The sequence below is a fragment of the Trichechus manatus genome, unplaced genomic scaffold, assembly GCF_000243295.1.
Source record: "Trichechus manatus latirostris isolate Lorelei unplaced genomic scaffold, TriManLat1.0 scaffold00154, whole genome shotgun sequence".
Taxonomy (NCBI): domain Eukaryota; kingdom Metazoa; phylum Chordata; class Mammalia; order Sirenia; family Trichechidae; genus Trichechus; species Trichechus manatus.
This window is the reverse complement of record NW_004444090.1, coordinates 2251333-2275636: the sequence shown is the minus strand read 5'-3', so window position 1 is coordinate 2275636 and position 24304 is coordinate 2251333.

The following is a 24304-nucleotide window of genomic DNA, read 5'->3' as shown; positions in this document are numbered from 1 at the left end:
TAATGATGCAGTAAGACCAAAAAGCTGTAGGACATCCATTAAACTACCCTAAGCTGGCCTCCTTTAATATCACAACAAAGCAAAAATCAGGCCATACCTTCTGGAGTGATTGAGAACTCGATAGAGAGGAGTGCTTTACTGTCCATTATCTGGAGAGGAATTCATTTTGAGGAATTGGGACTGCCTTGTTATCTTTTTAATCCTGTAGGGAAAAAAACACAAGGAGCCCTCGTGGTGCAGTGGTTAAAAGTGCTCAACTGCTAACTGAAAGGTCAGTTGTTTAAACCTACCAGTGACCCCGCGGAAGAAAGATGTGGCAGTCTGTATCCATAAAGATTGTTGTAGTTGTTAGGTGCCATCAAGTCGACTCCAACTCATAGTGACCCTATGCACAACAGAATGAAACGCTGCCCAGTCCCACGCCACTCTCACAATCATTGCTATGCTTGAGCCCATTGTTGCTGCCAGTGTGTCAGTCCATCTTGTTGAGGGTCTTTTCTTTTTCACTGACACTCTACCAAGCATGATGTCCTTCTCCAGGGACTGGTCCCTGCTGATAACTTGTCCAAAGTACATGAGACAAAGTTTCACCATCCTTGCTTCTAAGGAGCATTCTGGCTGTATGCTTCCAAGACTCCATAAAGATAACAGCCTTGGAAGCCCTATGGGGCAGTTCTACTCCGTCCTACAGGCTGCTATGAGTCAGAATCGACTTGACAGCAGTGGGCTTGGGTTTTTGTTTTTTTGTTTTTGTTTTTTTTAGGAAAAAAAAAACTATTCTTTAAACATTCTGCCAAGGATCCACCAGGGGTCAGATTTTTGCCTTGTTTTCCAGGCACTATAAAAAGAACCAGGATGGCTTAATTAAGAAAATCTTCTTTAAAGTTTAAGGTACTTTTAAACACTAATGTTTAATATGTATGTTGGGCCATAACACTCTTGGAAAGATTATTCTTGAAACTTCCTGATCTGTATTTCCAATTTTATTACTTATTTATAGAGTTAAAGACTCCTAGAAGAGGCCCTAATACATGGCATAAACAGAATACAAACCATAACTAACAATACACAAACACCAGAAGATAAGCTAGATAAATAGGATCTTCTAAAAATTAAACACTTACGCTCATCAAAAGACTTCACCAAAAGAGTAAAAAGAGAATCTATAGACTGGGAAAAAAATTTTGGCTATGACAGATCCAACAAACATCTAATCTTTAAAATCTACAGGAAAATCCAACCCTCTACAACAAAAAGACAAACAATCCAATTAAAAAATAGGCGAAGAGTATGAACAGACACTTCACCAAAGACGACATTCAGGTGGCTAACAGGCACATGAGGAAACTCTCACAATCACTAGCCATTAGAGAAATGCAAATCAAAATTACAACAAGATACCATCTCATCCCGGCATTACTGGCATGAATCAAAAAACAAAATAACAACTGCTAGAGAGGCTGAGGGGAGATTGGAACTCTTATGTATGGCTGGTGGGAATGCTAAATGGTACTACCATTTTGGAAAATGATATAGCGCTTCCTTAAAAAGCTTTAAATAGAAATACCATACGATCCAGCAATCTCACCCCTAGGAATATATCCTAGAGAAATAAGAGCTGTCACAAGAATAGACATAAACACCCATGTTCATTGCAGCATTATTCACAATAGCCAAAAGATGGAAACAAACTAAGTGTCCATCAACAGATACATGGATAAACTACGGTACATATACACAATGGAATACTATGCAACAATAAAGAACGATGATGAATCTGCAAAACATTTCACAACGTGGATGAATCTCAAGGGCATTATGCTGAGTGAAATAAGTCAATCACAAAAGGACAAATACTGTAGAGACCACTATTATAAAAAGTCAAGAAAAAGTTGATACACAGAAAGAAACAATCTTTGATGGTTACAAGGGAGGGGAACGATGGGGATGGAAAAGCACTAAATAGACAATAGATAAGTGGCAACTTTGGTGAAGAGTAAGGCAGTATATAATACTGGGGAAGCCAGCACAACTTGACCAAAGCAAGGTCATCGAAGTTTCATAGACACATCCAGACTCTCTGAGGGACCAAATTAACGGGCTGAGGGCTGGGGACCATGGTTTCAGGAAACATCTAGCTCAACTGACATGACATAGTTTATAAGAAAAATGTTCTACATTCTACTTTGGTGAGTAGCATCTGGGGGTCTTAAAAGTTTGTGAGCGGCCATCTAAGATACTCTACTGATCCCACGCCATCTGGAGCAAGGGAGAATGAAGAAAACCAAAGACACAAGGGAAAGTTTAGTCCAAAGGACTAATGGATCACAACTACCACAGCCTCCACTAGACTGAGTCCAGCACAACTAAATGGTGCCCAGCTACCACCACCAACTGCTCTGACAGGGATCACAATACAGGGTCCTAGACAGAGCTGGAGAAAAATGTAGAACAAAATTCTAACTCACAAAAACACGAGACTTACTGGTCTGACAGAGACTGGAGAAACCCTGAGAGTATGGCCCCCTGGATACTTCAGTCCTGAAGTGACTCCTGAGGTTCACCCTTCAGCAAAAGATTAGACAGGGCCATAAAACAAAATGAGAGTAAATGGGCACACCAACCCAGGGGCAAAGACAAGAAGGCAGGAGGGGACAGGAAAGCTGACAATGGGGAACCCACGGTTGAGAAGGGGAGAGTGTTGACACATTGTGGGGTCGGCAACCAATGTCACAAAACAATATGCGTATTGATTGTTCAATGAGAAACTAATTTGCTCTGTAAACCTTTATCTAAAGCACAAGTAAAAGAAAAAAAAAAGACTCCCAGATTTTGTTAGATCACTACAAATTAAGTGTTTATTTTATAATGGTGTATACTTTAACATATAGACACTCACTACTCAGAAATATAAATGGTCAAATGCCCTTGTTCCTGCAAGCTACCTGACAGCCATAATTTCAATTATACCTAATTGAGCATATTTTGTGGAGTTCAGATAAAAGATATTTGAGCTACAAAGGCATGTCCTTTCCTGTCTCAGAGCCAGACTGCAGTGAAATTCCCAGTAAAATGTCTGACACTCTGAACTACATTGTTGTTGATGTTAGGTGCCATCGAGTCAGCTCCAACTCATATCAACTCCATGCATAACAGAATGAAATGCTGCCAGGTCCCACACCATCCTCATAATCATTGCTATGTTTGAGCCCATTGTTCTAGCCACTTTGTCAAGTTACCTCATTGAGGGTCTCCCTCTTTTTCCTTGACGCTCTAGTTTACCAAGCATGATGTCTTTTGCCAGTAATGGTCCCTCTTGATGATGTGTCCAAAGTAAGCGAGACGAAGTCCTGTCATCCTCACTTCTAAGGAGCATTATGGCTGTACCTCCTCCAAGACAGATTTGTTCATTCTTCTGGCAGTCCATGGTATAACAGCTCTTTAAATTTATCCACAAGTCTGAACTTTTGGTATAGTTCTATAGTGGACAGAAATGATGTTCATAAGGGCAGAAATACCAAGAAGCATTCCTTGATCTGGCCTTTTTGTTAAAAATCTAACTTATCCATGGACTGATGCTTACTAAGCTTGACATTAACTTCTTCCAGAAACTGAGACTTCAGCTGCACGTTTATTTTCCTTGCTATATTTTATAAGACATGAAAAATTAAATGTTCCTATATGTAAATTATCATTATTTGTAATTGCAGGTTACATTTTGCATGCTGATTGCTCCCTGCTGCCCCATTGTTCTATGAGTATATGTAATTTTGCACATTACAGAATTTCCATTTGCCTGCCAACAGGCTCTTTTACCAGGATACAGGCAGGCACAGATCTCAAAGGCCTTTGTAGCAACAGTAAAGACAGAAGCTTGACTAAAATCACTTTTAACAAAAGAAAATTAAGGTTTTTTTCATATAGTTTTGTAGAAATTTGTAACTTGGCCTCCTGGGTGAATGGTGGAAGACACAGGAGGTTAGCAGAGGAAGGTAGAGGTCAAAAGATGGAATATACAGAACCCAGGCTTGAGAGTGGAAAGCACGAGAAAAGATGAGTGTCAAGACAGATAAGGAAATTTTTGGCAAGTGAGTGGCAGGAGCAAGAATGGCAGAGTAGGGCTTGAAATTTTGGAAGCAAGAGTGCAGCGTGAGTGGGAGGGACAAGAAAGTAAAAGTGCCAGGCACGGCGAGGGGGGGACAGAGACTTCTGCAGAGGTGAAATTGGCAGAGCTACATGAAAGGCAAGTAAGCCTCAAACAAGACTAAGAATCAGGGACTGGCAGCCAAGGATATGACTGTAAAACTAACGGAGATGCAAGAGAGTAGAGGTGGAAGCAAAACAGACAATCCATTTTGACTATCTTAACGAGTCTTAATTAACTACTGTGGCTGAAAACCTCCCATGACAGAACACCCAGCCTCCAGAGCAGCTTGAAGAAACTGCCTGGATGCAGATCAGCTGTTAACCGAACACACTGCTTTAGTTTTCTTTAGCCAGTTGTTTTCCAGGGTGTGGGTGAATGGTTAGAGATGTGAATCTGAACTCACCAACAAATGAACAAGACGCAAAAAATTCTAAGAGCTGTATTTCTGTTACTAGCAGCAGATCTCCTTAGGAAATCATTAATATTGCAGGAGATCCAATTAATAAGTGTTCAGAGCCACCTCTACATAAAATTCTTAATTCCTCCAGCAAGCAACCAGGCTAGATGCAGAAAAACCCAATAGATGCATTGTAAATAATAATCCCCTGTTATCCTAAGGAATGCATGCTGAATTCAACCCTTAGGGCAGTGGTCCTTACGCCTGGAAGCATATTAGAATTATATGGGGGAAATTCTGATTTAATTAGCGGGGATGGAGTTAGAGCACGAGCAACAGGTAATTGTTAGAGTTGAGAACTACTCCTATGAAGAAAAGGCCTCAATGAGGAAAACACTACTTATTAAAATGTGTTCTAAAATGCAGCCAGAATTTTCCAGGACCTCATTCATCTTTTGCTTTTACTTCTTCGTGTAAAAGAAGGCAAACGGTGACTTTAGCAAATATTTGATAACATGGACTCACATCCTGAGGTCACTATGACTTTTTCTTTCAAGAAACATCAGAACCTGTTTTTAAAACATGTTTATGCAGTTTGTGAATATGTCCAATACGTTTAAATTGCTTTATCAGGCTAGTATCGATAGGTCCTGTTCCACCTCTGTTCATTATAAACTGTACCACTCAATTTACCCTTTCAGTCTCTGTGTAGTATCTAACACTTTGAAGCGACAGACTGGGGAAATGCATGTATTTCAAATAGACGTCTAAAGCAGTAGGATGGTTTAACCCTTTCATTACTGAATTATTTTATGTTGCTATTTGTGTGTGTGTGTGTGTGATGTAATGTTCTTTCTCTAATGGAATGCCTGCTGAATCATTGAGCGTTTGTAATTTTCTGTTATGTAAGATGGATTTTTATAGATATTATATGGTACACATATGTACCAGCGGGCTCCAGAGGTAGGATAGATGGACTGAGGCAGGAAAAAATCGTTTTATCTTAGCAATTTTATTTTATTGAATGAAATTTTTGAAAACATAGGATAACACATAAAGGCACTCTGCGGTGGCTGCACATAATTGTTTTTCAAGTCTGCTTCTTAGTGCTGCGTTCTCTGCATCGCCTTCTGGTTGCCTTGACAGATACATGCACAAAACATACATGCAGTACATCAAGGACTCTACAATGTATGCTTACACTGTATGGTGACTGAAAATAAGTTATTCACTTGAATATTACTTAATCTCAAAAACCGTACCATCCCAATAACACACAGGAAACCGAAAATATGCTTACAAGGCTTATTTCAGTGTTCAGAAGCTTGACAGGCAAAAAATGTAAGTGGTACTTATATGTACCTGTGGTGATACAGTATGTCAAGGAAACATGCTTACACTTATTCATTTGACTTCTACCTAATGCTGAAAACTGCACCTTTCCAAAAACACACAGGAAAGAGTAAATATGTTTAAAAGTCTTATCTCTTGCTGTACAGAAGCCAAAAGAGACAGAAGCTTTACACAAGCACATCTCCAGTATGCACCACTGCATACAATAGCCTCTCAACCAGCAATACTGTGCTGACAAACTTTCTTCTGTTTTATGCAGTTACGAAGTCCCCACCCCAATGCCAGCATGTACTGTAAGTGGCAAAAAAGCCTCCCAAGAAACTCCAGAGGTGGAAAATGTAAGCGGTACCTACATGTACCAGTAGTAACAAAAGGCATTTGTTAAAAAAGCAAAGAAGTGATTTCAGACCCAACAGAAGTAGATATTATGTCAAAAGCATGCTTTCTAAGAAATAATACTGGGAAATGAAGATAAATACAAACTTTTCAGACAATAAAATTATTTTGTTATGGCAATAGTCTCTAATAAAAAATTTAAAACATTGATTAAGTAAGCAAACCTGTAAGTTTGTAAGTATGGCTATACCCAAAAAAAAAAAAAAAAAAAAAAAAACCAAACCCGTTACCGTTGAGTTGATTCTGACTCATGGTGACCATCATAGTGACCCTATAGGACAGGGTAGAACTGCCCCATAGGGTTTCCAAGGAGCAACTGGTGGATTCAAACTGCCAACCTTTCGGTTAGCAGCTGAGCTCTTAACCACTGTGCCACCAGAGCTCTAAGTATGGCTATAGATACAATTAACTCTGTAGGTCACGTGTGCATAGTAGTTGGTTGATGTACATTAGGTATGACCTATAAATTTACTGAAATAGAAACAAAAATCCTATCAAATATCAGTTGAGAATAAATCTTATGACCTGAAAAACACAATAGGCATATGAGGAGAATGTAGTAGTATAATATTAGCATGAATATTATTCATTTTGACTTTTGAGTTAAATTGCCCCCATTCCAAATCCATATACCAAAGGGAAGTAGTATTAAAACATTTTTGAGGCTTAAATCCTTCTTTCAAACAAAAAAATCTTCCAAGAAAACACAATGTATAAAAGCCTGCCCTGAATGTAGCCAAGCTTTGATCCCAGAGCTCCACATTCAACTTGCCCTTGGCCCCTTCCAGCCTGAACCTACTGACCTGAATCCAGACTTTGGTCCCCATCTCTCCCTTCTTATGGATCAAATTATTTCCTATGAGTTTCTTCAGTTTGATAAAGTGAAGCTCCACCAATCACCCCAGAACCTTAGAGAGGGAATCATTTAAATTTAATCTGGGACCCCTGTTACCTGAGATATTAAAACATACATTAATTACTATTTGCCAACAAAATTGAGATACTATTTAAAAAGAAAAGAGCTGAATAGCAGGCAGTAGAAGTCTAATTTCAAGTACCTCCGTAAGGAACTCCATTCTGAAGCTTAAATGAACTCAGCATAAAATGGCTTATGTAGAAAACAATGAAGGTAGAAGAAGAAGGGAAAGAACCAGGTGCCAGCCAGTGTGCTAAGCCCGTTACATGCACCAACTGACTTATTTCTCACTGCAAAGGCAGTTACTATCTCTTTGATACAGATGAAGATACTGATGCTTGCAGAAATTAAATAACTTGCCCAAATTCCCCAATTGGCAAGTGGCAGAGCTAGAAGTATTGAATTCAGGAATATCTGACTCTCAAGTTGATGCCCATTTCCTTCACCACACTGTCAAACAGGAGGCCTCCTGAGAGTCACTGTCATATATTGAATTATGTCCCCCAAAAAATGTGCGTATCAATTTGGCTAGGCCATGATTCCTGGTATTGTGTGATTTTCCCATATGTTGTAAATCCTGCCTCTATGATGTTAACGATGGAGGATGGGCAGTAGTTGTGTTAGTGAGGCAGGACTCAATCTACAAGACTGGACTGTGTCTTGAGGCAATCTCTTGAGATATAAAAGAGAAAAGTGAGCAGAGAGATGGGGACTTAATACCACCAAGAAAGCAGTGCCAGGAGCAGAGCACATCCTTTGGACCCAGGGTCCCTGCACGGAGAAGCTCCTAGCGCAGGGGAACATCAGTGAGAAGGCCGACAGAGAGAGAAAGCCTTCCCCTGGAGCTGACCCCCTGAATTTGGACTTTTAGCCTACTTTACAGTGAGGAAATAAACTTCTCTTTGTTAAAGCTATCCATTTGTTGTATTTCTGTTACAGCAGCACTATATAACTAAGACAGTCATATTTTGAGAACTATATTGAATTAAACACCTTTGTTTTCATGTTTACCTACAATGAAAAAAAAATCGTCAAAGTATTCCCACCAGTCATCCTGCCTCCTGGAATTCATATGCTAAAACTATTTCATTCAATATTAAAACAAATAAAGAGACAATCAAGGGGGAATCCAAATCTGGATATCTAGTGATTATCAAATACCCATCACCAACCCCAACAGTCACTGTGAAGAGATTTAAATTTCACCAACAAAATAAATCTAGTGAAGGCCATCACTATAATAGCATGTCATCAATTGTATTACTTCTGTATGAGAGCACTTTCAGAAAACTAGTTATGAGATTAAGGAGTCTTGGTGGCACAATGGTTAAGTGCTCAGCTTCTAACCAAGAGGTCGGCAGTTCAAATCCACCCAGTGGCTCCACAGGAGAAAAGACCTGGCAATCAGCTCCTGTAAAGATTATAGCCTAGGATATCCTACGGGCTAGTTCTACTCTGTCATATATGGTCGTTATGAGTCCAATCGACTTGATGGTATCTAACAACAACAGTTACAAGATTACCTTTAAGAAACCCATAATAAAGCTCTCCAGAAGCATTTCTTAGCTGAGCCAAACCTAACATATAATGGTCAAGGAAAACCCTCTCCAGTAAGATTTTTCCACTTTAACTCTAAGAAATTTAGATAAGCCTTCACTATAATTCAAAGATATAATTTGCAGGAAACACAATGACCACAGAATCTCTGCCAGTCGTTGTGAAACATCAATGTTTGCTCAAAAGTAGAGCCAAGAGTTTAAATCCAACTGGAGATGTTGAATAGTTATTGATATGATCCTGGAATTGGAGGATGGAGCCCTGGTGATGCGGTGGTTAAGTGCTCAGCTGCTAACCAAAAGGTAGATGGTTCAAACCCACCAGCCACTCTGCAGGAGAAAGATGTGGCAGTCTGCTTGAGAAAGATGTGGCAGTCTGCTTCTGTAAACATTTACAGCCTTGGAAACCCTATGGGGGCAGTTCTACTCCGTCCTATAAGGTCACTATGAGTCAGAATTGACTTGACAGCAGCAGGTTTGATTTTTTGGAGTTGGAGGGAGATGATTAGGCTGGGAACATAAATTTAGAAATCATCAGCATATACACAGTATTTAAATCTTTGGGACTATAAAATAACCTAGGCAGAAAAAAAAATGAGCACCAGCCTTGGATTACTATAATTTTGGAGGGTTAGGAAGAGGAGGAAAATCCAAAAAAGAAACAGAATGCCTGGAGACAAAGGCAGGAAAAAAAGCCAAGAAAAGAAGTTTTCCCAAAATCAAGTGAGGAAAATATTTCAAGAAAGAAGTAACCATGTATGTCAAACGCTACCAAGAGGTCAACTAACATGACTCTTTCCTATTCTCCCTAAACTTGTTCCTTCCCAAGTATTCCTTGGCTCAGTAAATGGCATCAATATGTATTCAAAAAAGGCAGACAAAAACATGGAGTTATCTTTGACTCCTCTCTTTCTGTCACCCTCCACATCTAATCCATAAATACTACTCGACTTTAATTTCACAATACATGCCAAATTTGATCACTTCTCATAACCTCCACATCCACCATCCCAGTTCAAGCCATAGCCATCTCTCCCCAGGACCACAGCAGCAGCCTCTAAGATAGCCATACTATTTTCTTTCCTGCTCCCTGATAGCTTCTATTCATCACAGAGCATCCCAAACAGCCCTTTTAAGACAGAAAATAGTGCCATAACCGATATAATGGAGGACCCTTTGCTAGAAGAAATAAAGAAATCAAAGATTTCTTACTCCTTAGAGTTCCTGGTGGTAAGGACCAGACAAGAAAACCTAGTCTGTTGGTACACAGAACTCAAAACAGGACATAGGACAGGACGTATCATAATTGTGGTAACAAGTTGCTGAAAAGAAAACTCAGAGATGTAGCCTGAAAGGGATGATAAAGTTAAAGTGGGATAATAAAGCAAAAAATGAAATACCCATTGAGGGGTCAGAGGCTAACGTGTAGAACAAAGTGTGAGGAGAGAGCACTTGAAGTGAGAGGAAGAGCAGCGGGAGTGGGGCATGTGAATCGGTGGACTAGATATGGGCCTGCTCCACCTGCAGCACCTTCTCTAGGAGCTGGTCCCAGTCACTGCCAAAGCTCCAGTCTTAGGCAGCCATGCTTATTCCATGTGATTCTCTCAAGCAAGATGATTGTTCCAGGAATAATCATGATGGGTGTAGTGGGAGGTAATCAGATTCTTCTTCTAGAAATTGCATTAGGATGCTAAGAGACTAACATGGTTGCAAGACAAAGACAGGGGAAAGTTGCTAGAGTGGAAGTCCATGAACTGATTGCTGAGGTCCCCAGTGCTACCATGGTTCCTGTCTTTTCTAACTACCAATTGTTCAGAGCTAATTGATCAGATTTTTCAAGGCTTCCTTAAGACTTCCATGTAGCCTTAGTAACTACCTACCTCAAAAAACAGTCACCATCAAGTCAATTCCAACTCATGGCAACCCCATGTGTATCAGAGTAGAACTATGCTACACACGGTTTTCAATGACTGTGACCTTTTGGAAGTATATTGCCAGGCCTTTTTTCTGAGGCACTTAACCATTTGAACCAACCAGAGCCTTAATAAACGTATCTTTTTTAATTGAGATAGTTTCAGAGGGCTTCTGTTGCTTCCAAATAAAGTAGCTGTGACTCAACCAGACAGACTGGATGGATCAGAGAGGGAATGCTATGGTCTTTGGATTTTTTTTCCATGCTCCTAGCATTCACTGGCATGACAAGAGCTGGGTTGGGACTAACAGTTCACTCTCTTTCCTCTTTTACACCTAAAGATAACATGGCGGCTGGAGGAATGCTTTGTTTAGCACTGCTCTCGCCTTTACGAAGGAGCCCTGCTAACCGAAAGGTCGGCAGTTCGAATCCACTAGCCACTCTGCAGGAGAAAGATGTGGCAGTCTGTTTCCTTAAAGACTGGAAACCATATGGGGCAGTTCCACTCTGTCCTATAGGGTCACTATGAGTTGGAATCCACCAGACAGCAACAGGAGTCTCACATTTTAAGGCTAAGCAGGGCAAGGATGAGGACCTTGGTTGACTCTACTAGAACGTTTTGATCAAAGAGACTAAAGGGAAATCCTTTAGATATCTAAATTATCCAGTCTCCCTGAAGTAGGAGATCCAGAAGGAATCTGGAGAAAATATTTGCCTGGAGGCCTCTATAACTGGGAATCTCTACAATGAGGGGCTACTGTATTTGCATATAAAATCACACAAAATGTGTATGCCTTGTCACAATATTCAAGGTCAAGAGCATTCTAAACATGAGGCGCAAGAACAAGGACCCAACAAATTGAGGCAATTCAAAGTTTATTTAAAAAAATAAGAAGCAGCATGATTACTTGAAGCAGGAATTCTCAAGGAAAAGATTAGAATATTGTGCCCTACATAAAAATCTTTAAACATTTAGCAAAAATAATTCAAACTGCAAGGTACAAATCAAAGGGCTTTTGGGGAAGCTTAGTGATGAAGGGCAAAGAGCTGTCATTTCCAAAAGAGAGCTTTGTGTACACCAAGGAAGGGGCAAGAAGAACACAGGGTCAGCCCACGAGAGCCAAGGAAAGGCCATAGGCAGAGAAATTAAAGAAGCACTCGATTTTCATTTTGGTCTGGTTTCAGCATTGCAACATACAAACACTTCCTCACTGGAGCATAGCATAAGGGAATTTAAGAATGAAATCTAGATTTTCTTTTTTTTGTAAAGTCATTTGACATTGAAATGTCAAGATTTTTATCTATGTGGATGTGAACTCAAATAAGTGTATTAGTTTTCGATTGCTATTGTAACAAACTACCACAAAGTTAGTGGCTTAAAACAACATAAATTTGTCACCTTATAGTCTGTAGGTCAGAAGTTTGATACAGGTCTCACCAACTAAAACCAAAGCGTCAGCAGGGCTGTATTCCTTTCTGGAGACTATAAGGGAAATCTGTTTCCTTGCCTTTTCCAACTTCTAGAGGCTGCCCATATTCTTTGGCTCCTGGCCCTTTTCCTCCATCTTCAAAGCCAGCAATATCACATCTCTCTGACCCTTCATCTATGGTTACATCTCTTTCTCTGATCCCAGCTGGGAAAGGTCCTCTGATTTTCAGGACTCACATCATTAGATTGAGCCCACCTAGAACCTTAATCACATCTGCAAAAGTCCTTTTTGCCATGTGAGTTAACATATTCACAGGTCCTGGGGACTAGGGTGTGGACATCCTTGGGAGGCCGTTATTATGTCTATCACAATAAGAAAACTGGATCTTCTTCAGAATTAATTAAACCCACATCTGTCTTCAAGTCTTTTCCAGACTTCATCAGATACCCAAGACTTCTTCTCCCCAAATTTATAAGGTCTCTCCCTTTCTCCCCTGTGGCTCCTAAATTCTGACGCCCTTCATACTGTGCTGCTTGGTTTACTATAGGAGATGGCACCTTCTCTCATCCGCTAAATAAAAATTCACTAGTATCCCACTTAAAATATATGCTGTTGCTTGCACTCAAATATTGTAATTTAAGAACTTGTTTTTTGCCTTTTGTTTATCTTTACACACAACTGCTATATCAGACACTTTCCCAGAGGCAAGTACTGTATATTTAACTCTCTTCAGATGATTTCTGCACAGCACCACGGAGATAAAGTGCTTTACTGATGCTTTTATCATTTAACAAGCTCATGGCAAAATAACTATATAATTTATAGGCAGAAAACCACAGACAAGTGGTTATTTTAAGTCAAGATATCAAAAACACATCATCAAATCAGGTGAAGCTGGAGAAAAGAACTTTTCAAAACAAGGCACTGAAAATTTCCTTCAAATACCATGTACGGCATGTTTAAAATGCAGTTGTATACAAACATGTTTTTCAGAAACTCATTTGCTTCTTAAAATTAGATGGCCCGTTCATCTTCACAGGATGGTCAGGTCATAGATGCTATAGGATATTACAGCTGGAAGGAAACTTAGAAATCTAGGTTCTCCATTTAATAGATGACGAAACTGAGGTTCAGAAAGGTAAAAAGAATAAAAGCTGAGAATCATCATATCGCTTTTATGAGTGAAAACACAGGCTTGAATTGTGTGAACATGATTCAGAATTAAGACCAAAAGGGAAAAATTCTCACACTCTCAGGCTTCCAACTGACAACACTTTTGTTCACAGCTTAACCTTGAGAATGGATAATGGCCACGAGCCAGTGGAGAAGGAGGCCAGCGGAGGGAAGGGTGTCACTCACGCTGATGGAGTGCTGTGACAATAATGGGAAACTGCTCACAGTCCCCTGGGCAACGATAGTTCAGAATGGCTTCCCCGAAACGGTCTAAATTTTAGTTAAATTTTCAGCCACAGCTTGCTTGTTTTTTAATAAATAGGCAAGTTAATAATCTTTCTTCTGAGAACTTCATCTTTGGTGCTAAAACAGACTTAATCAGCATGCTACGTAATTGCATATTTTCACCAAGAGTATAAAAGCATGTGGTGGCAAATAGCTAACCTCCTCCCCTAGCCTTTACCTCACCCTTACCTCTTCCTCTCACCTCTTTCCACACATGCTGGCGCCTGTGAAGACGTGCAAGGCAGTGTTTTCAGTCATGTTTCATTTGCGCCACGCTCCTCCAGTCTCTGAGATCTCTGTTCTCACACATTCTCCTGACTCAGATCTCCTATAGCTGAAGACAATGAAACAATGAGAGAAAATTTAAGGGCTCATTATACAAATGTAACACCCCATTACTTGCAGTGATGAAAATTTAATTCAGCTTTAATTCCAGGGGCCTCCAAGCATAATTTTCACACACAGCTCACTCCTGTGTTTCTCTTTTCCACTACCAACATCACAGAAACAGGCTCCAGAATGCTTATCTTGAGTTTCCTTAGTATCTCCTTATTTCCTGGATCCTTCTCACAAACAAAGGCTTTAGAAAGCACACACAGTTTTATGTATTATATAACATATATCATATGTAATATGTTATATATATATGGAGCCCTAGTGGTACAGTGGTTAAGAGCTTGGCTGCTAACCAAAAGGTAGGCAGTTCAAATCAACGAACTGCTCATTGGAAACCCTATGGAGCAGCTTTACTCTGTCCTATAGTGTCACACTATGAGTCGCAATCAACTCAACAGCAACGGATTTATATATATATATACATGTATATATATGACTGCCCTTAAACAGCTGACAGTCAAGTTGGAGGAAACAGCAAAACGAATCCATACAAAAAACATACTAATGTTAGTTTCCGACAAGTCACCTCCAACTCATGGCAACCTGTGTACAACAGAACCAAATGTTGCCCTGTTCTGTACCATTTTGACAATCATTGGTATGTCTGAGTCCACTGTTGTGGCCACCGTGTATTTTCAGTGCCTTCCAACATCAGGGACTCACCTTCCAGCACTATATTGAACAACAGTCTGTTGTGATTCATAGAGTTTTTATTCGATAATTTTTGGAAGTAGATCACCAGGCCTCTCTTCCTAGTCTTAGTCCGGAAGTTCCACAGAAAACTGTCCACCATGAGTGGCCCTGCTGGTATTTGAAATACTGGTGGCATAGCTTTCAGCATCACAGCAACATGCAAACTACCAGAGGAGGACAAACTGACAGACGGGTGATTGACACTAACATTACAAATTGGCTTGCAGACAGTGATCTTTATTCAGTAAGTGCTTACTGGTGCTGTTATGTCTCAGGCATTTAATAGGTGCTGGGATACAACAGTGAAGACACAAACCTGGACCCTGGAGCTTTGATTCTAGTGACAACTGACTAACACTAAATCTCCTAACAAAAAGTTGTCTGGATTTAAGGTTGAGATAAGTGTTATCACCTGGTGTGAACCAGCGTTTGCTAATGAGCATACTTTTGTAAGATTACAATGTCTTTATTCCAATCTTCTGCCTCCTCTACTCATCTTGAAAATTCCCTGAACCTAAGGCAAGCCCAGGACTATAGCATGTATTCAGTAAATATCTGAGGCATGAATAAATTGAGAAACAGCTTCTGCCCTAGGATTTTGTTGTATTTCAGCCAGAGAGGTCCAGAATCCCTTTAAGATAACAGAGGCAACACAACATTGGCAAAGGCAAAACAAAGGTGTGTCAAAGGAACAATGCTGGGAGGTGCCTGTAGATTGATCACCAGAACTTGATGAGATAGAGTGAGTCAGGTGGTACACAAGGAATAGATCAGGTGGTGGGCAAGAAATAGAATCAATATGAGGAGTCAAAAACCCTAGTAGTGGTACTTGCAAGAACCAGATTTCAAAAGGAATGTTGAGTTCAAGGTCAGCAAACTTGAATAAAGAAGCAAAGTGAGAAAAACCAAGAGTGAAACCCAGAGTCTTTTTAAGGCCCAGGGCCCCATCCCCTGGTGTCTGACTTAACAGTGCCAGCAACTGCTACTAATACTGCTACATACAACTTCTTATCTGCCAAGCTTCTGGACCTTTCTTGTCTAGGTCCTTGGGAACTTCCTCATTGCCTGGGATCAATTTATTGCTCATCTAATCCATCTAATCCAATCTCTCTCTTTGGACTTTGCTCAGGGTCCTCCCACAGGCCAAGACAGGATCTTTTTCAGATCAGGTCCTTGCTGGCATGGACCTGCCTACACACAGGAAGAGTGCTGAAGTCATGAAAATGAATGAGAGGGAAAAGAAGTCAAGAAAAGAGACAGCAAAGGAACAGTCATAAAGGTAAGAGAAGTAGTACAATGTACTATAACAGAATGCAAGGGAAATTTTGTAAATGTGGGAGAAGACTTCCAACTAGGATGCAAGTAGAGCAGGACCGTTGGAGACAGTGTCACATTTGAATCCAGCTCTGCTGCTTACTGGCTGGTTTAAATTGGGCAAATTACTCAACCTCTCTGGGCCCTAGCTTCAACAGAAGAAGAATAACAACCTTACAGCAGCTTGTGAAGACTAAATGTTGTTGTGTGTCACTGAGTCGATTCTGACTCATAATGACCCTATAAGACAGAGTAGAACTGCCCCATAGGGTTTCCTAGGCTGTAATCTTTATGGGAGCAGATCACCAGGTCTTTTCTCCCTCGGAGTTTCTGGTGGGTTTAAACCGCCTACCTTTTGGTTGGCAGCCGAGCACTTAACCATTGCACCACCAGGGTTCCTATGAAGACTAAATAATTAATACATTTTAATACCTGGCACATAGTATGTACTCAATCAATGTTGGCTAGTGTGGTAATTATGATAACAATGTCACTTGTACCCCTTACCCTTTTCCAAGTATTTTGAACATATGCAAAAGATCTTAAAGTTGGTATCTATAGGTGCCAAGTTAATGACATTATTCTCCCCAGAGGACAAAAAGAGGATTGACAAAAAGAGAGAATATATGAAAGGGACCTGCTTTATCCTTGTTATTCACAGTAACACGTTTCTTATCTGGAGGGAAAAAGTTTGACAGATTATGACATAGAGTTGTAGCCAAGAGTGAAAACAGCCTTGTAGTAAATCAGTTTTTAATGTGTATTTCTGAAAAATTGGGACTATGCTTTACAATTTTCTCAAATTACTCACCGGTGAGGAATGTGATTACAGGGGCATAACACTTTCCCTTGCCTCAGATACAGCAACTCCCCAAACACAGCAAGCTGGTCTCTTCTTCCTGTTGTAGATGGGAACTGTGGAGCCTCATCCTCTAATCTGAAAGCAGTGACAGGCCTCCCTTCAGTAGAGTCACTGTTGTTGTATTAAAAGAATCATAACTGTGGCTCCTCCTGGCAGCAGACGTGCTGAACATGTCTGAGCTGCTTCTTCCACCCTCATATTTTCTCCTCTATTCAGTTCATGCCCCTGGATGATGAGATTGAAAATAAAATGGGAATTGAAAAGAATTTGTTCTAATGGATGAGGGTTAATCAAACATAGTTGGGTTTTAGACTTTTCAAAGCTGATGCCAATGTCAGTAGCAAGACCAGAAGATGGGTTCTTGGGAAAGGTGACTCACTGAGCAGGGGACAGGACTCTAGAATGGGATCCTGGAAGCTTCAGATGGTGACAGTGCCAAGGAGAGGATTAATGATGAAAGAAAACACATAATCCTGTTCAGAAAAGCCAGGCTGCCAAACACACAAAGAAAGACTGAGTGGAAAGGAAGAGGGCAGTATCTCTGAGACTCTGGTCCTTGGCTATGTACCCAGAAAGTCTACATTTCTGGGAAATGCTATTGATAAACATAAGGGAGTCTTTGGGACCAGGTGGCTGAACAACTTTAACCTGGAACCAAACAGAGACAGAAGCTTACTTATAGGTAAATGGAAAAGCTAAGAGAGAGCATTACATTAGCTGTGGGTAGACTGGACATTGTTAGTCTACCTTGTGTTCATTCCTCTCATTTTCCTTCCTAACAGAATCCCAATTTCTTTCCAGAAAGTTATCCTTTGTCCATGCAGTACATGGGTTTCAGGGAACGTTGACTCCATCTCCAGTTCCAAGGGTGGGTTGTAGTAATTACCCTCCTAACCAAGGGATTGGTAAATTGTTACATGACCCATCGAGAACGGGGAAAGGTTTTCTGGATCTTCAGCAAAAATTCTCCACATTCTAGAAAAAATTCTGGACATTCCTCAGACATTGTTGTTTGTGACACAAGGCCCAGAACCTCTGTCAGCCTGGATATGAAATCAGGAGACTGCACTTAGGTGAAGAGAGCTAAAGAAACACAAATACAGAGAGCATGGGCCATGACATTAGGTCACTCCAAAGCCACCATACCTTGGACTTCTCATTGCACAAGACAATAAAGTCCTTATGGTTGAAACCAGTTTGAGTTTAGACCCACTGTTGTAAGACCTAATAATAATAATAATGATGTTGTTGTTGTTAGGTGCGATCGAGTCAGTTCCAACTCATCGCAACCCTATGTACAACAGAACTAAACACTGCCCGGTCCTGTGCCATCCTCACAATTGTTGCTATGCTTGAGCCTATTGTTGCAGCCACTTGTTTCAATCCATCTCATTGAGGGTCTTCCTCTTTTTTGCTGACCCTCTACTTTACCAAGCATGATGTCCTTCTCCAGGGACTGGTCCCTCCTGATAACACATCCAAAGTATGTGAGACGAAATGTTGTCATCCTCGCTTCTAAGGAGCATTCTGGGTGTACTTCTTCCAAGAGAGGTTTTTTCGTGCTTTTGGCAGTCCATGGTATATTCAATATTCTTTGCCAACACCGTAACTCAAAGGCTTCAATTCTTCTTCTGTCTTCATTATTCACTGTCCAGCTATCACATACATATGAGGCAATTGAAAACACCATGGCTTGGGTCAGGCACACGTTAGTCCTCAAAGTGGCATCTTTGTTTTTTAACACTTTAAAGAGGTCTTTTGCAGCAGATTTGCCCAATGCAATGTGTCGTTGGATTTCGTGACTGCCGCTTCCATGGGTGTTGACTGTAGATCCAAGTAAAATGAAATCCTTGACAACTTCAATCTTTTCTCCATTTATCATGATGTTGCTATAATAATAATCAAATCCAAAAATCCACTGTGGTTGAGTCAATTCTGACTCATAGCAACTCTACAGAACAGAGTACAACTTCCCCATAGAGTTTCCAAGGGGTGCTTGGTGGATTCGAACTGACGACATTTTGGTGAGCAGCTATAGCTCTTAACCACCAAACCTCCAGGGTTTCCATAATAATAATAGTAATCATTTACTAAGCATTTACTGTGTGCCTAAGTCATTCATATGAATGAGCTAATTTAATTCTCAATAATATAAAAGTATTACTGACATACCCATTTCACAGATGGGCAAACTGATACTCAGACTCTTGGAGAGTTTAGGTAACTTGAGCTCAAGTTTGCACAGCTTAAGTTTGCAGAGCTGGGATTTGAGCCCAGATAGATCCTCAGGACCATTACACAAATACTGCTTCTATGTTGCCTTTGAGACCTGGCCACTGAGGGATAGTGAATTTAGGATTACTTTTTCCTTACCTTCATCTTATTTTCAGAAAACTAACACAAAAACATGTGTACAAATTTTCCTAAACAAAATGCAATCAAATTGATTCTAACAAAACACAAGGCTGGGGAAGGTGATTGGTTTTACTTCACAAGTAATTTAAATAATATTTTGCTTTCTACATTGTACATCATTTTTTAATGAACTATTATGAGATATTACACAAATGAAAAGTTATCAGCTTTCTGTAAATAACAAAACATACTTAGAACATTTAAGCAATGATTTATAATTGCTCAAGTAATTGAAGAAGGTAATTTAGGCTGTTCCTTGATCTCTGTATATTTGGACAATTAAAAAATTGCTTGGTTTACATTCTAAAAGGCCTAAAATGTGAGTCACTATGTATCATATACACTATGATACATCCTTACTTGTTAAACCTTGGCTGCTATTTCATCCTCACTTCTTTATGCCTGGCATTATACATGCTCTAGATCAAGGGAATAGGGCCCAGGGCACTCTGCTGCCCCAGCTTGAAGGTCATTCGTCTTAATACTTGATGAAGAACACAAAATATTCTTCTGAAAATAAGACTGCCAAGGTGTAGCCACTTTTCATCACATCATACTGCTTGGTCTTCATTTTCCATTTGCAAGCAACAAGCAACATACCCAGATCTTTGGAACACACAGAAGCACTTTCCTTAATCCTTAGTTTCTACAATCTGTCAGAACACAGACAAAAGCTATGAGAACTTCCATATTCCAACGTACCAGGTATGCTCCTGGCTATAGGAAGATGAGATCAGGATTTACCTAGGAAAATTAACCTAGGAAGAAATCTCCAGCTACTCTTATGTAGACAGGTTTATAGATCCAGGAAATATATGACCAGGAATCCCTGAGTGTGGTGTTCGTTAGAATCTAGCCACCACTTAAACCCCAGAAAGCAGGAGCCATATCTATGCCAAAATTTTCTAAGCCTCCCAAACAGATCCTCTAACCCCTCACACTCTATACTCCAGCCATACTTATCTTTGCCGTTCTGGAAAACCATTCTCTATTGACGCTAGGCTTGCAGCTCCTTCTTCCTGAAACACTCTCCTTTTCTTTCCTCCTCGTTTACTTGACCAATTCCTCATCCTTCTAATCTCAGCTTAGGGATGCTTATCTTGAACACCCCCACCCAAACTCTGGAACAGGTGGCATTCTATGGCTCCCCTAGTACCCTCTGTTTAATTTTATCTTAGCACATGCCAAACTCTATTGTTATGGCCTATTGTCTGTCTCCCTTGCTAGACTACGATCCTTGGGGTAAAAGACTATGTCTGCCTTGTTAAAAATAGCATTCCTTATCCTAGCCTGGTGCCTGGCTCAGAACAGATGATAAATAAAAGTTACATATTGAAGGAGTGAATGATAGTCCTCATTCATCATATCCTCTATTTAGGGTTACATGCCTGTAAATTCATGTAGGAAAGCGGTATATGGAAGTGAGAAGTATAGGGACACAGGGGAAGAAAAGAAGACAACAGAAGCATTACCTTCTCTCTGTGTATGAAAAAAACATATTCAGTCACATAAAAGCTGACCTCTAAAGATGAACACTTCTCTCTTCATCTTGATTTCCATTCCCCCTCCCATACTTTCACTTCACTGGTCCTTACAACATGTCCTCCTCCTTTATGACCTTTTGACCTCATTTTTCTAAAACATAGCCTCTATTACCAACTCCTGACCATCCTCACAACTTTCCTTTTTCTCTGCTGCCTTCTAATGACTACTTTCATGATACTAATAGTCATATTTTTCTGTTTTTATATACTTTATTGTGTTTTAGGTAAAAGTTTACATAGCAAATTAGGTTCCCATTTAACAATTTTTATACAACTTGTTCCGTGACATTGGTTACATTTTTCACAATGTGTCATCATTCTCATTATTTCCACTCTTTTTGTTCTGTTTCCATTAATCTAGCTTCCCTTCCCCTCCTTAGATTCTCATCTTTATTTTAGAGTAGATGTTGGCTGTTTGGTTTCATATAGTTGGTCTCAGTAAATGTTGACTGGTCTCAGTACCCTTCTAAGTACTCTTCCAATTTCTTGTGAGTTATAAGATTTTTCAGTTTTATTGGTAAGAATAGACACTATGCCTGGCCCTGTGTGAGTGCTGGGTTCTATTCCTTCTAATTCTTTCAGGTGGTTTTTTTCTGGTGGTTTTCTCACATGCATGCGCCATTCTGTACTCTGCTTAATACTTGAGATTTTTAGACAGTTCTGTCTGTGAATCTCCCTCTTCTCTGGGACTCTTTCCAGCAAACTCAAGCATCCTTGGTCTCTTCAGACTCCCAGCTCTGTCTCTTAAGCTCAAGGAGTCTACTAGGCTCCATCTATGTTCCCTCTTCCTGTGCCACAGCCTGGAAATTCTTGCAAGGTTGTAAGCTGGGGCAGAAATAGAGCACACCTCATTTGTTTCCTATCTGTAAGAGATTACTGATGTCCAGTGTCTTGAGAACTGTTATTTATATATTTTATGCAGTGTTTTGGTTGTTTCAGTTAGATCATAAATCCTGTCCTGTTACTCCATCTTAGCTGGAAGCAGAAGTCTGTTACTGATTTGTTGATATATAACAGTATGTTGAGATATGCTGCTCACACTAGAAAACATATCTTGTTATTAAATGCGTGGAATATATTGTATACATTCATCTACAAAGTGCCTTTCACTTTTAAGCTGTTTTCACATCTAAATAGATATACGTCACTATTAGAAATTCAAAGCTATCGATAATTACACTGAATGTAAACAGTTTAAATGAACCAGTCAAGAGACAGACAGCAGCAGAATGGATTTAAAAAAAAAAAAAATCAATATGTTGCCTACAAGAGACACACTTTAGACACAAAGACAAATAGGTTAAAAATCAAAGGATGGGACTTCCGGGCAACATGGTGCTGTAGTCAGAAGCACCACGCTGTCCCTCTGCAGCAAAGATCAGAAGAACTAAGTCAAACAGAGTCACATATCAATCCTGAAACCCTAAGCATCAAATGAAGAGATAAAGAACTCAGCCAAGCACCAAATGGAATAAGAAACTGACTGAGAATAGAGAGCAAGGAGTGATGCATGCAGAGGTCCCCTATCAGCTACTGCACCATGGATCCGCCATCTTGGACTCCTATCTGAGAGAAGTGAACAGGGGGTACAAGAAAGCAGCTTCATGGAGCTTCCAGCAGGATACAGAACAACCGGTAATCAGCGATCTAGGCTTTCCCACCCCCCACCCTTCCTCACCCCCACTTAGCCTCATCTGCTTCCTTCAGCCACAGTCTCTTGGATGGGAAGCATTTCAGTTTTGCTTGGATTCCACCCACCTGCACCAGCTGGCTCCGTGGGTGCCTTTTGTTGGCTGCTGGTGTTGCTTTTTTTCCCACTTCTTTAGATTTCTTCCTTACCTCTCACCACCTCCCCCTCCTTTCTCTCAAATACCTGACTCCGTGTGCCATCTTTGCTTCTTCCTGAAAGGCTGCAAAACACTGACTGACTGTGAAACTGCATCCCAGCCCATGCTGCCACGCTAGTAGGGCACCTGGGGCTTTTTTGTTTGTTTGCTCTGATTTGTTCTATTTTGATTTGTTTTCTTTTTCTTTTCTCAGCTTGGGAGCCCCTTCTAGCCAGGCAGTACTGCACAGCTTGGAAGCAACTCCCTTACTCTGCACAGAAGCACAGGGACATCCTGGAGGAATTTCTTTTTTCTTGTTTTTTTGGTTTTGGTTTTTTTTTTGTTTCTTTGTTTTGTTTTCTTCTCTCTCATTTCCTTTTTGTCTTTCTTCATTTCCAGTTTCTTGATTTATTCATTTTTTTCTTTTACCCTTTTTCTTTTTTTTTTTCAATTTTGTTTTTCCTCATTTCTCAGTCTCTCATCTTCCACTCCAATAGCAAGCTCCCTTAGCACCCTTTTTTGTTTGTGTGTATGTTTTTGGCTCCTGTTCCTCTCTCTTCTTTCCCATACCCATCTTAGCTCCACACATCACAATCTACCCCCTCCTTCCTGCCTACCTGCACCGTGCCCTGAACATTACACTCCCAAGCAGCATAGGCATGGACTACTGGAACCTGTCCTGCACTGATTCCTGGTCTACACTGTCATCCCTGGTATGTGCAGGAAACAACCCATCCCAGCAACTCCCCTTCAGCTGGACCTGCCCTGCTGTACCATACCTGAGTGACTGACCCTGCCCATTGGAGAAGGAGGTGAAAAGTATCATGCCCACAGACAAGCAAACAACAAAGAACACATAGCCAGCCTGCTCAGACATAACCAAATAAAACATAAAAGCAAGAAAAAACAAACAAACCTACAATCAATAAATGAGGAAAATAACCACTGAATGCCCCGAAGACAGCAGACAATATCAAAACATTTACAAAAACAGGACAGGATGGTTCCGGTAGGCATCCAAAATAAAACACCAGATGATATTCCAGTAGAAGAAAAGGCACTAGATCTAATTTATAGAGAATTCAAATCCCTAATATTCAGAATTATCCAAGAGTTGAAGCAAAAAGCAGACAAAAATGAGGAAAAACTAGATAAATTCATGGAAAAGGCAGACAAATTCATGGAAAATACAGACAAACAAATGGAAGAATTCAAGAAATTAATACTGGAACAAAATGCTAAAATAAATTCACAAACTAGAAACCATACAAAAACAACAATTAGAAATCCAAAAGATAAAAAACAAGATTTCAGAAATGGACTGTATCATAGAAGGGCTGAGGAGCAGATTTGAAACAATGGAAGACAGGATCAGTGAAATTGAAGACAAATACTTGGATACAACTCTGAGGAAAAATTGAAAAAAGAATGAAGAAAAATGAAGAAACCCTGAGAATTATGTGGGATACAATCAAAAGCAAAAATTTCCAAGTGATCGGAGTTCCAGAACATGGGAAGAAAACAGAAAACACAGAGAGGATCATTGAAGAACTGCTGACAGAAAACTTCCCCAATATCATGAAAGATGAAAAGCTGACCGTCCAAGAAACTCAACGAACCCCATATAGACCACAAAAGAAAATCACCACGGCATATCATAATCACACTTGCTAAAACCAAAGACAAAGA